This window comes from Eurosta solidaginis, chromosome 3 (genome assembly GCF_040869045.1).
Source record: "Eurosta solidaginis isolate ZX-2024a chromosome 3, ASM4086904v1, whole genome shotgun sequence".
NCBI classification, from domain to species: Eukaryota; Metazoa; Arthropoda; class Insecta; order Diptera; family Tephritidae; genus Eurosta; species Eurosta solidaginis.
In genome coordinates this window covers 76,461,111-76,477,755 of record NC_090321.1, presented here as the reverse complement: position 1 = coordinate 76,477,755, position 16,645 = coordinate 76,461,111, and the positions used below count along the sequence as shown (strand labels likewise).

At 36.4% G+C, this 16,645-nt stretch overlaps 1 protein-coding gene across 3 annotated transcripts in view; it reads right to left on the bottom strand.

Annotated features, from left to right (window-relative positions):
* HmgZ (HMG protein Z) overlaps positions 1 to 14,232 on the bottom strand; it is a 62,743-nt gene extending 48,511 nt beyond the window's left edge. Inside the window, exon 1 of one of the 3 annotated variants that reach the window (XM_067772420.1) lies at positions 13,987 to 14,232. The gene's annotated coding sequence lies outside the window, so the exon portion shown is untranslated. Of the gene's footprint in view, positions 1 to 915; positions 1,366 to 13,986 lie in introns of those variants that run through there. The other 2 variants (XM_067772418.1, XM_067772419.1) reach the window with 2 other exon arrangements.
* Between the last annotated feature and the right edge of the window lie 2,413 nt (positions 14,233 to 16,645).

Sequence of the window (16,645 nt, the reverse complement as noted above, 5' to 3'; positions counted from 1 at the left end):
AACTTTGCCGAAGGAACCATATCTCTAAAACGAATTCTGGTGTCCCCCAATTTGGGTCGAACTTTTGGGTAGGGGCAAATTTTGAAAAATCCCACTTTGACCCATTTAGAGTGCTCCGATCGAGTCCAAATGTATGACTGACCCCCAATAACTTTGGAGGCCCGACCCACCGATGCCAGCGGCACACCCCCTGGAACCCTCCTGGGGGTTCACCATTCAAACATTTCAAAAAATCGTCGATTTTGCACTTTACATGAAAAAATCAAAAATTTTAGAGGTATGGTTCCTTCAGCAAAGTTTCTTATTTTGATCCCTAGAATATGATTTTCACAGAGCAATGGGCGATTTTTTTTCCTCCCCACAAATCGAACCGGCCTAATATATACGGAATTATTTATACATAAGTACATACATATTATTTGTCATATGTATATCAACGTACATATGTAGGTATGTACTATAATATAAAAAAATCAAAAAATTTTTTTTTTGTAAAATTAGCTTTCTAATTTGTAATCAATTGATTAAGTTACACATTTATGCGCATATGTATGTATATACATATGTTCATACATATATGTATAGACATGCACATATGATTTAATTTAATAATATACAATATATTTTAATTCATATTTTTTTATAATTTAACAAAATTCTTTAAATTGTTAGTACACAAATTAACGCGCTTCTCAAACGTTCTCATTTACATGTGAATAATTTTGTAGTATAATATATGTACATATACGATTTACGCACAGTGTAACGAATAACTTTAATATCACTTAAATTTAGTACACCTCAGTACCTCCTAAACTAATTAAATTATTTTAAACATTAATGGAAGCACACAATTAGTTTTAAATAAATGCACAAAATTAGGAAATTAAAAAATTTTTTTTTTGTAACACTCACTTAAAGCACTGCGTATTTTTTCCTCCAGCGTTGAGATCAAAACTACAATTTGTACTGTAAACCCACGGTGGCTTCGTAGACTATTTTCCTCTAGAGGCGATATGAAATCGAGGCAGCCATAAAGCAGCAGCAGCAGCGGCAGTAGGTAATATGAATATACGCACAGTACAAGTATAAAATGAATATATGTGTGCATGTGCACTTGAATACGCTTTGTATGTGGTGCTGGCTACAGTGGTTGGTTGGCTGATTTGACGTTATTATCGCTATATAGCGGTGTATAGCTTGGCTGGCTTGGCTTGCTTTTTTAACTGAGTCGTTCAAAACGGTCGATTCACACAGAACACAAAGTATGAATGCAGTATGAAATACAAAAAGTGCCTTGGCTTTACTTTGTGCAATGTCTACTACGAAGCTCTAGCTTTGCTTGCTGTTTGTATGAAACATAAAATTTTATAGAAGAAGACAATTTTATACACCACTGCTACTGCGGGTATTGCTATATCGCTGTTTCCCTGCTGCTTTTCTGCTTAGGTATATATTGCTTTATATTTGAACTGCCTGTACGAATGAATGTAGAAGAAGAACAAGCAGCAAGCAAATTCACTTGAGCTGAGTCGAATATACTAGCAACTACTCTGTATACAACACAAGCCAAGCAATTAATGTACCTACATACTTGTAAATATGTATTTGATATGAGAAACGGTCGCTCGTCGAGCAGGCAGCCAAATAACAAGCAGTCTTATAATGTGAATGCTCTGTAGGTAGATATGGCCATACAAAATTTCAATATAAATGTATATGGAGTTCGTTTTGGAGAGGAGAATTGTTCCTCATACATATCGGGTATGTATTTGTATATTCGTAAGACCGCCTCAGAATGTACAGCAATCGAATATATTTATCTATGTACATATGCATATAACTATGCCATATACAGGCGGGCCGCCATAGATGTTTGTTTGTATTTTGCTTTTATACTGCGTGTAATATGGCTGGCGTACGAATGAGCTAACGAACCAGCGAGCCGGTCTGCAAAACGATTTTCGCCAAACAAATATCGTCTCGTACTTGTAAATATATATTTATTAATGTATTTATGTATCTGCTGAATGATTTCGATACGTTTCAACTCAATTCAAATGAACTCGTGGTAAAGTCACACACGCAAACCAAAATTATCTCTATTAGACTGTTTCAAAAAATTAAACAGTCTTTGTTAAAGCTTAGCTTAAGGAACTTTCAATAAGCTTACACTGCATCTCTCCCCTTTTTTTTCCCTCCCCCGCTCCTAATTGTAATTTCTAGCATTACATCAAATATACTTTTTGAGAGTCGTTCGCTCTCTCTGGTCCACTGGATCGAAGAAGAATGTGGTAAAAGACTTCTCATAATTGTAAAGCTTGTATTGGAGGGTCGAATATGTTTTTCTTTCGTTTCTTGTAGGTTAGGTACATACATAGGTAGGGTTGAACTAACCGGTCCGTGAAGACCTTAGATAGACTGAAAAAGCCCATAGCGTTACTAGAAGTTTGGTTAACGACCAAACTGAAAAACACAATAAAAAATCAGCACCTATGTTACAAAATAATTCCGACTTCTTCCAACCCGCACTTCCTACTACTGCTATAACTTACTAGGTCTAATTTGAAAGCATGTGACGCCAGGAGGTAGGGTCTATTCAGGAAACCCGTTATGAGCCTACAATCTTCTATTTTTAATGACAAGAGTAACTTTGTTAGTCTATGGTTGTAAAACCTGCATATGGTCTTCGACACTTTACAGCCTCGCACTTGGCTCTACGACTTTCCTGCTTGGTCGTTCATGTGCAGCTCTCTTTTAATCTCGCCCAATCTCATGGCGGCCGCCGTGGTGCGATATTAGCGTTCTTCGCCTACCACACCGCAGATCTCGGGTTCACGCCCGGGCAAAGCAACATTCAGATTTGAGTAACACGTTTTTTCAATAAAGAAAAAATGTTTCTAATCTGGGTCGCCCCTCGTAAGTGTTCGGCAAGCGCGTCGAGTATATTTCTGCCATGAAAACTCATCTGCCTTGCAGATGCCGTTCGTAGTCGGAATAAAACAAGTAGATCCCGTCCCACCAATTTGTAACACTATGGACACATTCAGTCTATGTGAGGTCTTTATTGACCGGCCAGTTCACCCTAACCCGCCAATTTGTAGAAAAAATTAAGAGGAGCACGACGCAAATTGGAGGAGATAGGTTCGGCCTAAAATCTATTGGAGAGGTCTACTGCAAAAGCTTCCGAAGAATGTTAGCTCATCCGCGTGTTGATTCCCATCGTTTTCCGTATGTTTTGGGACCCAGTGCAGTTGTATGTACCGCGGATCCTAATCATTCATTGGCACCGTCGGTGTACATGTGTATCGCATCGTTTGACCATCCACCTCTAATGTGGTTCTAAGAGCCCCTTCGAAACTTGGGTACAGTAGTATATGTTCGTCTAGTATTTGATGATATACTACTATGATCGTGGGGCCTGCTCTCAAGATGCACGAGGAGCTCTTAAAAACCGCCAAAAATGTTAGCTAATTGTAATTAGTTTGTTTTACATGAAAAGTATGCAATTATAATTGTGCTCACATATACACGCGCATATGAGAAGCTATAAATGTAGTAATTTTATAGCTGATAACCAACTAGGAAATTCTAGAAATGGAAGCGCCTAGAAGTATGCGAACGAGAAATCACAGAGTATAAAAGGCAGCAACAGTAGAGGCACGACAATCAGTTTGATTTAAGACGCTATCTGGCGAGCAAGAGTAGTGTTATTCTGAAGTACTTTAATAAAGGTCATTTTGCATTATTGAATAGTGGAGTTATTTATTCAACAGTTTAGTGATTCGAACGTTAGCAGAAGGTTCCAAATAAGGGGATTGCAGTAAATTCGTTACGATATTTTAAAAAAATTTACGTTTCCTGCAGATTTCTTCCACTTGCGCGCGATAACCTCCGAAGAGATTTTAGGCCGAGCTTCTCTTCCAATTTGCGTCGTGCTCCTTTTTAATTTTTCCTACAAATTGGCGGGACGGGACCTACTTGTTTTATGCCGACTCCGAACGGCTTTTCATGGCAGAAATACACTCGGGAGTGCTTGCCAAATTCTGTCGAGGGGCCACCCCGCTTAGAAAAATTTCTAATTGAAAAACCTTATTTCTAAAATTTTGATATTGCTTTGCCCGGGGCGTGAACCCAGGGCATTCGATGTGGTAGGCGGAGCACGCTACCATCACACCACGGTGGCCGTCAAAACCATTTATGTAGGACTATTTCTCACTAGTGTTAACTTAAGGTATATATTTAAACTATCTTTTAAATGAGACATTAATTAACCAAACTACCGAAGTCGCTGATTTGTATAATTTTTGCAGTTTTATTTTTTCCTATTTGTATGGAGATTTATATCAAAACTGTTTTGAAAGTACTTAGAATTAAACGATTTTTATTAAACAGTCTAATGTCTAATGAACGGTTTAGTGTTGCCAGAAATTTAAAATTGGTTTTCCAAAAATAATCATAATCATACACAATAGAAAATTTAAAATTAATATGCCATCCCAGGTTCGAAGGCCAATGTTATCACTTCATGTGATATATCGTTATACTTTCTTTGATAAGACCGTAATCCCTTCAATAAGTGGTTCGATGAGAAATTCCAGCTAAACATTTAGTTGTGTAATTTTGTGCTTAGGTGGTAAAGGCAACGTGGAGACAATGACTTCACGACGTTGGATATGAGTTTAGGGACTTTCAGACATTTTACTTGAGTCAGGTTTTGGAGGCGCTTTAAATAAAGAACAGTCAGCGCACGATAGGAGATGAGAGTGGGTAGACTCCTTACTCCAGTTCCACCTGTAGCTAACCCTCGTGTACCAGAGGATGGTCTCGCCTGGATCATGGAAAGTATAAATGAAGATGAAAATGCAGGATGATGCCATGTTGCTGCTCTGTATATGACATGGTTTTCCTTTGCCTACCAAAAACATTGGATATTTATGACAGAGGTTTCAAACACGGCCCGAATTAAGCAGTTTAGATGTAGTAACTAAGTCACTATTACCAAAGAGGATAAATTATGATAAGATATGTCACTCGTTACTCGCAGCCATTTGCTCGATGTTTTCTGAGAGGTACCTAGGCGCTGTTTTTTTTTTTTTTTGTTTGCGAGATGTGCATAAAATATTTTCTATTTATTTTTCGTGTGGTATTTGCGTTAATATTTCCGACTGTATTTAATCAAATAATTAATTGTTTTTCCAAAATTCACAGTTGCATAAGGTGCACCGCATGGGTAAATGCGAGAAAATTCAAAAATGTCCCTCTTAGAAAACATTCGGCATCAATTTTCTCATTTCCAGCGAGTTAAGCCCCCATTACTGATACTTAGCATAGACTTGACTTGACTTGGCGTAAACTTGGCAACTTAGCCACGATTATACTCCACTTGGCGCATAAAATCTGGCATCATAATCAGCGTTGAAATTTATTTTTAAATAAATGTCAATTTGAATGACAAAATGAAATGGAAACAAACAAATGGCATCTCAAAATGTAAACGTCACTTAGAACTTACATAGAAAATCAAAATTCAACAGACTTCTAAGTCAAGTTAACTTTTGAGTAATCAGTAACATGCAATGTTCATTTAACAGAACTGTAAGTGACAGTTCGCAAGCCAAGTCAAGTCTATGCTAAGTATCAGTAATGGAGCCTTTACTCGCCACTCGTAGCAGTCTGGTGGCTCTTATTATATTTATCCTTTTTGCTATTGCCAATAAATATTTTCATTCTGACAACAGATCTAAATTTTATGGTTTCCAAAGGAAAATACTTGTCTTGTTTCAATATGAGTGGCAACACTGGTAACTGAATGATTGTCGATCTCACTGACGGACTGCTTTGACTGACTATATGGCTGTACTCAACGGAACAGCAAACGTAGACTTGCACTGGTAACAACGGTAAAGGCCCCATTACTGATACTTAGCATAGACTTGACTTGACTTGGCGTAAACTTGGCAACTTAGCCTTGATTATACTCCACTTAGTGCATACAATCTGGCATCATAATCAATAAATGTAAATTTGTATGACAAAATGTCAAAATGAAATGGAAACTAACAAATGGCATCTCAAAATGTAAACGTCACTTAGAAATTACATAGAAAATCAAAATTCAACAGACTTCTAAGTCAAGTTAAGTGTTGCTAAGTTTTGAGTAATCAGTAACATGCAATGTTCATTTAACAGAACTGTAAGTGACAGTTCTCAAGCCAAGTCAAGTCTATGCTAAGTATCAGTAATGTGGCCTTAAGCTTGGCTGTGAGGGAAACCGCCGATAAATATTCGGTGAGCTCCATACAATTTTTAGCACGGTAGGTACTAATTTGCTGTGGCGGGGTACATTAACAGCACATTGAACTAACGAACAAATGTGTGGGCAAGCTCACAGGCTGATAATATTAAAAAGCAAAAACAACAATAAAAATATGTGCCTCAAAAATAATATTGAGTATATGATAAATCAACGACAATAAAAAATATACAAAAATAGCAACAATGCTACGCATGCATCTACTTCAGTATCAGCAAACTGCCATAGTACAGTACTGTAGTGTCAGCAAAGCGTTGGCTAAAGCAACCAAAGCAAAAACAAAAACAACAGCAACAATATCAGCATGAACGATTTTATATTTTGTCCGAAGTATTCACATATACATACAAACACACACACGCGTCCATGTTCTCAGCCGTACACCCAAAAGTCGTTTCAATATCTCCCCAATTACCAGCTCGCTAACGTCAATTGAAATTTCTTATGCCGCAGTCTCATACCACTGATTTATCGACGCTCTGAGCTGAATACTTCACAGGCAGCTGCCGAGTGATTGAACGAAAAAATGAGCGTCCAAATACATGTATATATGCATGAATTACACGAGAGTATGTTTGTATGCAATGGTGTTGATTTGACTCTGCGTGAGAAACATATTTTATCCCCAACAACTCGTGCAATGTGGCGCTACTTATCTCTGAGTGGTGACTGTACACTGGTGGATCCCGCGTTAGCGCGTAGTTTTCATATGAATATTTAACACTGCACTGTGTGTCATTCATATGAATTACTCTATAAGATATAAAGCACGCTGTACCAATATTTGGGTAATGTACTGTAAACATATTTGTGTTGAGTTGGCGCTATATTTTAGACAACCAAGTAAAGAACCAGACAGTAGGTAGAAAACCGTATAGGCAAGTAGTCGATTTAGCTAAAGTAGAGGTACTACGCATATTTAGTCGGTATGCTTTCGGCATATGTAGTATGTCTGTTTGTACGGATTTATAGAGGCTTATAAGAAAATTTTGAAAGCAATCGGCATCGCTCTGCGTACCGGGGGTCGTCAACGCACAAGTTAATTAGTTTATACCGGAAAGCGCATTATTCTGTGCAATTAATTAAACTGCGTGTTTTTTGACGCGTAGTGGAGGAGAATATGGTTAGTGTTTTTGGTCGACGGTGGACACTGCGTTTTTTTTTTTTTTTGTACAAAATCGAGTGTTTTGATGAAGTTACTGTTTGAAGTGAGCTGTAATGATTAGCTATCGTTATGCTTTTGAAATGATTGATAACTAGTTGGTGAATAAGATTTTAGAGTTTACAGATACTGATCTTCGACAGTTTATTGATGGCACAACAAGCTAAACTCTACCATTTGCTTGTGTTTTGCAAGACTAGATTATGTTAACCGACCAAAATGTTACACAAACTTTCAAGGAAATTGAACGTGTTTAATAATAATAAGATTTATAGTCAGCTAAACTTTGTCAAGTGAACGTTGGAATTTATTCAAATATGCGATAAATACAAATATTGCACATAAAAGTAGTGTTTATCTGAAGGACAGAAATAACTGTGCCATGGCAGTTGTCAGTAGTTTTATTCCAGAATTTCACTGTTATTTGACTTAATTTCACTTCAATTATATTTGAAGTGGATTTCCTTAAAAGGGGCTAATTTACTTTGCTCAGTAAAAACGAAGGACTTAAGGAACAAGCCTGTATTTCAAGTATGCATTCCCTTTATATGTATACATCGATAGTTTCTTCGATATCGACTACAATGTATTTAAAATCTTGAATAAATGTTTGTGTTGGTATTCTACAGATAATACGAGCAATGAAAGAAGGGAATACTAACGGTCATCTGCCTGCACAAACTGGTGCTTACAACGTTTTCATCTCATTAATCTTTAAACGTTCGTAAAGTAAAACTCAGAACTCCCGTTATTTTATTCGTTGTTGTAGCGTAGGAGTCTACTATAACAACAACAACTAAGAAGTTTGCGCTAACTTCAGATATTTCTTATATATGGAAGAAACTAAAGCATATATGACACTACTTTATTTTTGCTTGGATTCCAAGCTAAAAAAACTGACGAAACTTTATCGGAACTTCAAAACACAAAAACGATTTCTATCATGAAAAAGCGAGACCACTATTCCCCAAAAATTAGTGAGTTTGACATGTATTTATTTTTACATAACCACTTTTAACAATAAAAACAATGCAAATAACACGCGAAAATTATTTCGGTCTCTAATGGTAAATTTTTTTCACAAGAAAGTTGATTTTAATTGTGTTTTTATGCACCAAATTTTCAAACTAAAAACAAGATTTAACGGCCGAATGTAAAAAAAACCTATCGAAATACAAACTGACTCGTTTGTTTTTAATGAACTAGATTGTATTTTCCTTGTATTTCGTTAGTTTTTTGAAATATAGTTTACACTGCTGAAGCCGTATTAGGAGGGAGTGCGACAAAAAATTGAAGATAAAATAGAAGAAAAAATACACGAAAATAAAGTAGTGCCATACAAGTATAAGCAAAGAGGATAAATACAATAAGAGGCGTCATTCGTTATTTTTTTGGCATTTACTCGATGTATACTGAGAGGTAGTCGCTACTTTTTTTTTGGGCGAGATGTTTATAAATGTCTTCTATACATTTTCGTGGAGTATTTGTGTTTATTTTTCGACTGTATTTAATTAATTAATTTAATTCTCTTCCCAAAAATTACAGTTGCACAAGGGGCCTACACGGCATGGATAAATGCGAGACAATTAAAAATATCCCTCTCAGAAAACATTAGGCATCAATTTTTTCAATTTACAGCGAGACTCTCGCCACAAAATAACGAGTGACGGCTCGTATTGTATTTAACCTCTTTGGTATAAGCAAATATTAAAAGGCTGCAATAAGTGTATCTCATCTGCTTGATTTTTCGAAAATTATCATACGAAATTTGAAGCGTTTAATTTTCTTTATTTACGTAATTTGCCACGTTTCTGTAAAATATTATTGGCGTTCGAACTCAAAAAACAGATATGTTTAGCTTTCAAACATAATAAGAGGCTTTATACTGGTACTTGTATTAAGGGATCGATCCAGTCAAATATAGTAATTTCAGTTGTATTTAAAAAAATCCCCAAACAAATGAAATGGTAGTATTTCCATTAAGACATGGACGTGCTAAATAGAGGAAATATGTACATGTATACGTCGAAAAAGCAATTCTCGTAAATTGTTTGTAGTGTTCCCTTATAGACTTTTAGAGAAATTTTATGAAACAAGTGTATATTTGGGCCCGTATCGTGTTGTACGATCTGTATTCAGTTTTTTTTTAATCGCAATAGAAGTGAAATTGTGATTGGAATTGAGGTAATAGGTCAAAAAGTGGGTGCAAATGCTGAGAAGATTCATAGGTTTTGACGAATATCTCGACAGATCTATATTAATCGTTTGGGTGAAACCGGTTTTCGACAGGCATGCTTAACCATGACTTTGTTTCGTTTATTAACGTTGATTATCGTAACGAAATGATATCGGTTCGTTGGTTAAGCATGCCTGGTTTTCGACAAGCGATCGTATAACACGATACGGGCCTTGTTTCTTTGTTTAGCTTTTATATTCCATACACTGGGTTTGAAATCATACGCATATTCATATCCATAAATACTACATGAATATATACAAAATGTAGGTCAAGGTAATGTATTGATTGCAATTAACATCATGTTCACGTATGGTCATCTGCTAGTTTGTATGCTTAACAACGCAAAAGCATCAATTCTATATCGTAAAGTAGGTAAGCTCCCAAATCACATATGTTCACACATATGTGTGTATCTGAAACCGTTCAACTAAATTTTCTCCCATTGCAAACTTTACGTTAACCCCTTCATTGGTCTGCAAGTGAAAGATGCACATCTCAATGGAATTTCCTGTTGTCTGGTGGAAATAACAACAGAGTAGTGCGTGTCGTAATATGAAAATATGAATTGCCTCCCACTAGCATGGGGATATGAGGAACAGTCGAATGTGCACACGTCTAAAATTTACGCGCGCAAACTTATTGGTACGTTGGTTCTTGGCAAGACCAGAGCAATATTGCATGTTACAGTGTCGTTGACTTAGTTAAGCAGCTGCGTGGCTGAATTTGATTGAAAATGCCAATGGAATTGCATACATATGAGGAAAAGTATCGTTAGCCACTACTGTATTCAGCAGCGAATTTAATCGCGAGAGCTGCTTACGTTCGACCGCAGTCTGCTATCGTGGCTGTCAATGTACTGACTGCGTATGTGTATGTATGTATATTAGGGTGCTTCAGATATTGTATATATCAATATTCTGCGATATTGTTAATAACTTTTCTATAAATGTATGAATGTCTCTTTTGTTATATACATAGATATTAATTTTAAAATAAATTGAAGTTCAATATTTCATGAAATACATAAACATTGCTAACAAAAAAGTTTTTATAGGCCAATTGCTTCAGATTTCCATTTTACACCAGATTCATTTTTGATAAATGGCTCTTATTCAAAAATCTCTGCCTAGCGTTATACCCTTCCTTTACTACGTGGGAGCTACTTCGACCGTTTAAACGTAAAATAAAAGCCTTCAGGCCTTTATTGACCGGCATCCTAACCCAATCTCCGAGTTCGGTCATTTTGTTTGCGAACGCGTTTCAAAGCACACAATGTATTGAATTTATGCTGATTCCTCAAATGAGATAAGGCGTTTTAAAAAATGCTAATGTGGGATGTGCTTCAAACAATGTTAAGGGCGTTTTTCATATGTTTGCTGAGATAGTACGTTTTTTTCTTTTATCACTCATGCCAAACTTTGCAAACTTAAGATGGCCATTGTAAAGAAATTTAACCAAACAATGCAAACATATTTTATGATTTAACCCTTTCAGTCTAGGGCAATAAATCTCAAATTGGGAATCTTTTAAGGTAAAATCAAACTATTTTTTGAGATTACTATATAGATCTTATGCGTGGTAACATTTTACAATGCCACAGACGGCCAAGAGGCTAGTTAATTAAATAACACTTAAGAAAACATTTTTCTGGGTATTTGACTTAGCCAATGTAGATATTAATCCATTAACAAAATAAGTTTCACCGTTTTTTCAAATTTAGTCTCCAAAACATAGATATTGGCTAACGTGGTTAGAAACTGGAGCCATGGTAAAGTAATAACGAAGGTGGGGTCTAACTTCTTTTCTTATTTAAATTGTATACATTTTTTTTTCTTTCCAAATTAACATATCTATTATATACCTATGTAGTGAAAAGGAATATCTTCAAAGTAACTAAAATCGTCAAATTACTATACGTTGAATCCGCTCAGGGAAAGGCCTAGCGGATTCCCATTCGACCCTAACCTCAAAACACGTCGAATCGTTAGTATTTTTTTAAATTTCTTGAGGTTGGATACGATCCATGACCCTTTATGAGAATTGAGATAGCAGATTTTGACCCAGCGCTCACTTTGAAATACATGTGTCGTATTACCAGCTCCGCAAATTTTCTTATTTGGCATTATAATTTAACGTTTTTAATTTTTCGAAGATTTGCATTTTGACCGCAGGTAATACGTTTGGAAAAAAAAGCATACATATACAATTCAAATAAGAAAATATAGTAGGAATAAAGAAATATATGTATATGTGTATATATATATATGTATATATATATATATGTATATTAGGGCGGGTCAAATTGTATGGGGAAAAACTTCAGGTGCACATCCAGTTTCTGAATCTATGGGTTAACTGAGTAATATTGTCCATGGGACCATAGGTCTGGAATGAATTTCCAGCCTCCCTAATTTTGTTAGGAAATTGTATATCCCAATTCGAATCCGAATTTGACATTTACTTTCATGTATTTTATTTGTGAGAGCCGCTATTCGGATGGGATATAAAGTTTTCTAACAAAATTAGGGAGGCTCGAAATTCATTTCAGACCTATGGTCCCATGGACAATATTACTCAGTATGACCCATAGATTCAGAAACTGGATGTGCCTATTCAACAATAAATTTGACCCATCCTAATGTATATGTATATATGGGTCCAATTTCGAACTTCGAAAGCCACTATGTTAAGCAGGCTAGCTCCGAAAAACCGGCGAAAACTTTCACATAGTATTAAAAACAAAATTCGACTAAGAACGTCAAACCCTAATGTACATATAAACAATATTGTATGTGTACGTAAGTCCATAAATAAGTGGATATTTAGGTATGCTATGTTTGCATTAAAAACCACAAAATTACCAAGAAATATATGATGCTTCTACATTGTACCTAAATAGGTATGCACTTATGTATGTGCCCATTAGTTGAAACATCATGAAAAGAGCTTTGCCTTATTTCACCCTTTCTTTAGGAGATTTGCCAATCTTTTTTTGCAGCTACATATGCGCGGGGTTTAAAATGCGCACCAAATGCAGGTAGGTATGTATGTACGTCGCACGCGCATAAATATTCAGAATACCGACGAAACTCATAAAACTATCCGAAGCTTTCAATACAGTACAGTTTTGCGAATATATAAGGAAGACTAAGCAACTTACAAAACTTGGTTGAAATATCGCTTTATCGACATTTTATTGAGTTGCGAAAATATTCAGTTAATAAAAGATTTATATATGTATGTATGTATGTACGTATGTTTAAACGTGTATAAAATATATTTGTTCATACATACGTATTAGTAGTTTTTAATAATAAAAATCATGGTATCCCAGCATATGACCCGCGCACTTTCCGATTATGAAATAATTATGTCGGCTACCCGCTACGCAACGCAACATGCTGACATACACATGCGCATATTTACTTGCTAGCCCCAAACACGCCCCCCACCGCATCACAACTGTTCAGTTCAACTGTGCTTTGCTGAGTAGAGCCCTCTTTGATAGGCAAACGTTAACGTTGGCAGTGTGTGAACAATCATCGCACCACTTAGCTTTACACCGCACTTTCTTCTGTATGCCCCTTTTCGCCTGTACATTAAACTGTCGTTTACAGCACTCTACTCTTTGCCTACTTAAGTAACATCCTCTTCCCGCCAAATGCCGCACAACCCTATATGCTTAATATGTACTACTGCACCCCTGTCCGGCCCGAACGCCTACAAACTTGCACATACAAATGTATTTCCTCACACCATCTTAGTTTTTCAGCATTTTTAGTACAATGTAATTAACCACATTTTATTCATACTTACATACATATATGTATAGAGAAAAGTTTTGCAAAATTTTCAAATCCCATTTAAAATTGCTTTAGCAATTTTCAAAATATAACCGTCACTTAAATGGCATTTGCATGGGCAAAATGTAAAAAGGCGCGCGTTTAATTTTCTAATAGTACAAAATTTTCAACGGAATATATTGGAAACGAGAATATAACACCATAATCGACGAACAACGGTAATCGGAACGAGATTTTTCCAACAACTAACGAACCAGCGAAGTAGAGCCGTCCATATTGAAATCTTTCACATACATTTTGTAGTACACCAAAGAGTATGAAAAATTTCATAGAAAATCCACGCCAAATTGGGTCGTTTTCTTTCGCCATTTTTATGTAATAAAATGCAGCAAATTGGTACAGTTTTGCACAAAATAAACACTTTGAACAATTATGAATCGATGTTAGAAAAACACTTTTCACTTACCTGTGGAAAAAATTGTTGAAATTTCGTTTTTAATTCAAGCACTAAATTATTATATTTCTTCTATACTTCCACTTGCTATGGCTGCCTTGTATTTTTACTTGTGGACTTTTGAATTTTTATTCAATATATTCAGCAGTAGTTTGCTTCGGTTTTTACTTTTGCTTCCCAGATGCCCAAGTGTTTCGTTCGCCAGTTCGCTAGTATAAAGTCGATGCCAGTTGTATGAAGCCTATAGCAAGTCATTGTATCGGCCATCATATGCCAGCTAGTTGAGTTGAGTATGAACGAAGGCAAAACGAATGAGCATACGAACTGTATATGAAATACTCATCATCACACCACAATGAAATGGCCAGCCAGCCAGCCAACCAACAAACAACCCAGCTAGAGTGCACTTCCACACGTACATGCATACATACATAGTATGAATTTCTACAGCGTAAAGAAATACAGTCACAGTATGTAAAAGGCAAGGCAAAAGAGTAAGTAACGGGTTCACAGGGGAAGTGACGATATCATGTCACAGCAAAATGTTTTTTGTTTAATGATGAGGTGTTAGTAGGTAAAAGGGTATGCGCTTGAAATTTTACTCAGTATACGAAAACAGTATAACCAGCATTAAATAAGAAGAAGAAGCAGCTATGGTGCGTTAAAAGAGCTCGTCAGGCAGCGTGGAATTGGAAATCCACATACAGCAACAGAAACAACTTTTTACCGAGTATACAAGTAATGAGCTGTACTATGTATGTATAGTTAGCTGTTGGTCGGTGAGTGAGTAGTAGTGGTGGGTAATGACACTATTTTTTGAGTGTTAACACAGTAGCACAGGCACACTTTGCAGTGTTAACACATTGTGTTGACATAATTGTGTTATAACTGATTATCGAAAGTCGATATACATAAGTGTTGGCACAATATCAAAACACAGTACTGTGTTACTTACCTCTAACGCCACGTTTGACGCCATTTAGAAAAGTAAATGGGTTGGATTTCACATAAGGTGCCTCGATTTTCAAACTTTGTTGATTTGTAGGGGTAGAGGGGGTCCTAAAAATCACAAAATTATCATCCGCAGCTCTAGGAAACTCTTAGATTATGAAATATAAGCTTTTTAATTTCCAAATTTAGTAAAATTTCAACTTAAGTCCTGCACTTAAAATTCGGGTCGCACATGTTTATAGCGGTATCAAAAGACGCGTATTTGCGTGAAGATTCAGAATCCGAAAGCAGAAACTATATTTTTTTATCTCGTTTAAAAGTTATTCGCGGAAAACACGTCGATATTATTGTCGCTTTTTTCGTTGTTGCCATTAAACAAATGAAGGTGGTGAATAGTGCTGCCAGCTCTGCAGCAATATCTTTTTATCTTGGTAGAACATTATAAGGTGGTGGCACGTCGACATAAATGCAAACAAACATACACTATCAATGTATTTTGTTTTTGTAAAACACTTAATAATTTGTAGTCTAATATTATTTGGGGTGCTGCGCAGAAGGACATCACCGTGGCGGTAGCCACGGATATACCACACACCCGGACTTGGCATGGCGTAGCCCAGGGTTATTTTTTATAAGCGTGGCCGAAGGCCGCCCATGCAGAAAGGTGTTCTACGCAGAATTACCGTTGGAATCAGCATAAAAATCTCTATAAAGTCCGATTTTTTATTTTATTTTTTTTGACAAATGTATGTATTCTGTACCACCGTGGTGTGATGGTAGCGTGCTCCGCCTACCAAACCGGATGCCCTGGGTTCAAACCCCGGGCAAAGCAACATCAAAAATTTTAGAAATAAGGTTTTTCAATTAGAAGAAAATTTTTCTAAGCTTGGTCGCCCCTCGGCAGTGTTTGGCAAGCGCTCCGTGTGTATTTCTGCCATGAAAAGCTCTCAGTGAAAACTCATCTGCCTTGCAGATGCCGTTCGGAGTCGGCATAAAATCATGTAGGTCCCGTCCGGCCAATTTGTAGGGAAAATCAAGAGGAGCACGACGCAAATTGGAAGAGAAGCGTCGTCGTGTCACCACCTTATAATGTTCTACCAAGATAAAAAGATATTGTTGCGGAGCTGGCAACACTATTCACCACGATGTGTATTGGAACGATTTTCCGTCATCCCTTGTCAAATTTGGTTTTGAGACAAACCGGTTTCACCACCTTCATTTGTTTAATTGCAACAACGAAAAAAGCGACAATAGTACCGACGTGTTTTCCGCGAATAACTTTTAAAAGAGATAAAAAATATAGTTTCTGCTTTCGGATTCTGAATCTTGACGCAAATATGCGTCTTTTGATACCGCTATCGACATGTGCGACCCGAATTTTAAGTGCAGGACTTTAGTTGAAATTTTACTAAATTTGGAAATTAAAAAGCTTATATTTCATAAACTAAGAGTTTCCTAGAGTTGCGGATGATAATTTTGTGATTTTTAGGACCCCCTCTACCCCTAAAAATTAACAAAAGTTTGAAAATCTTGGCACCTTATTCAAAATATTCCCCTTTAAACGTAATACACAGGCAAGATTATGAGTAAAATCAACACACAAGCAAAACACAAGCACAATGGACTATGTATGTATGAATGTGCACTTACGATCTGAGTGTCATTCTCTGTGCTATACATGGCGAAACGATACAAGGTGGCAGCATGGTTACATACCTAC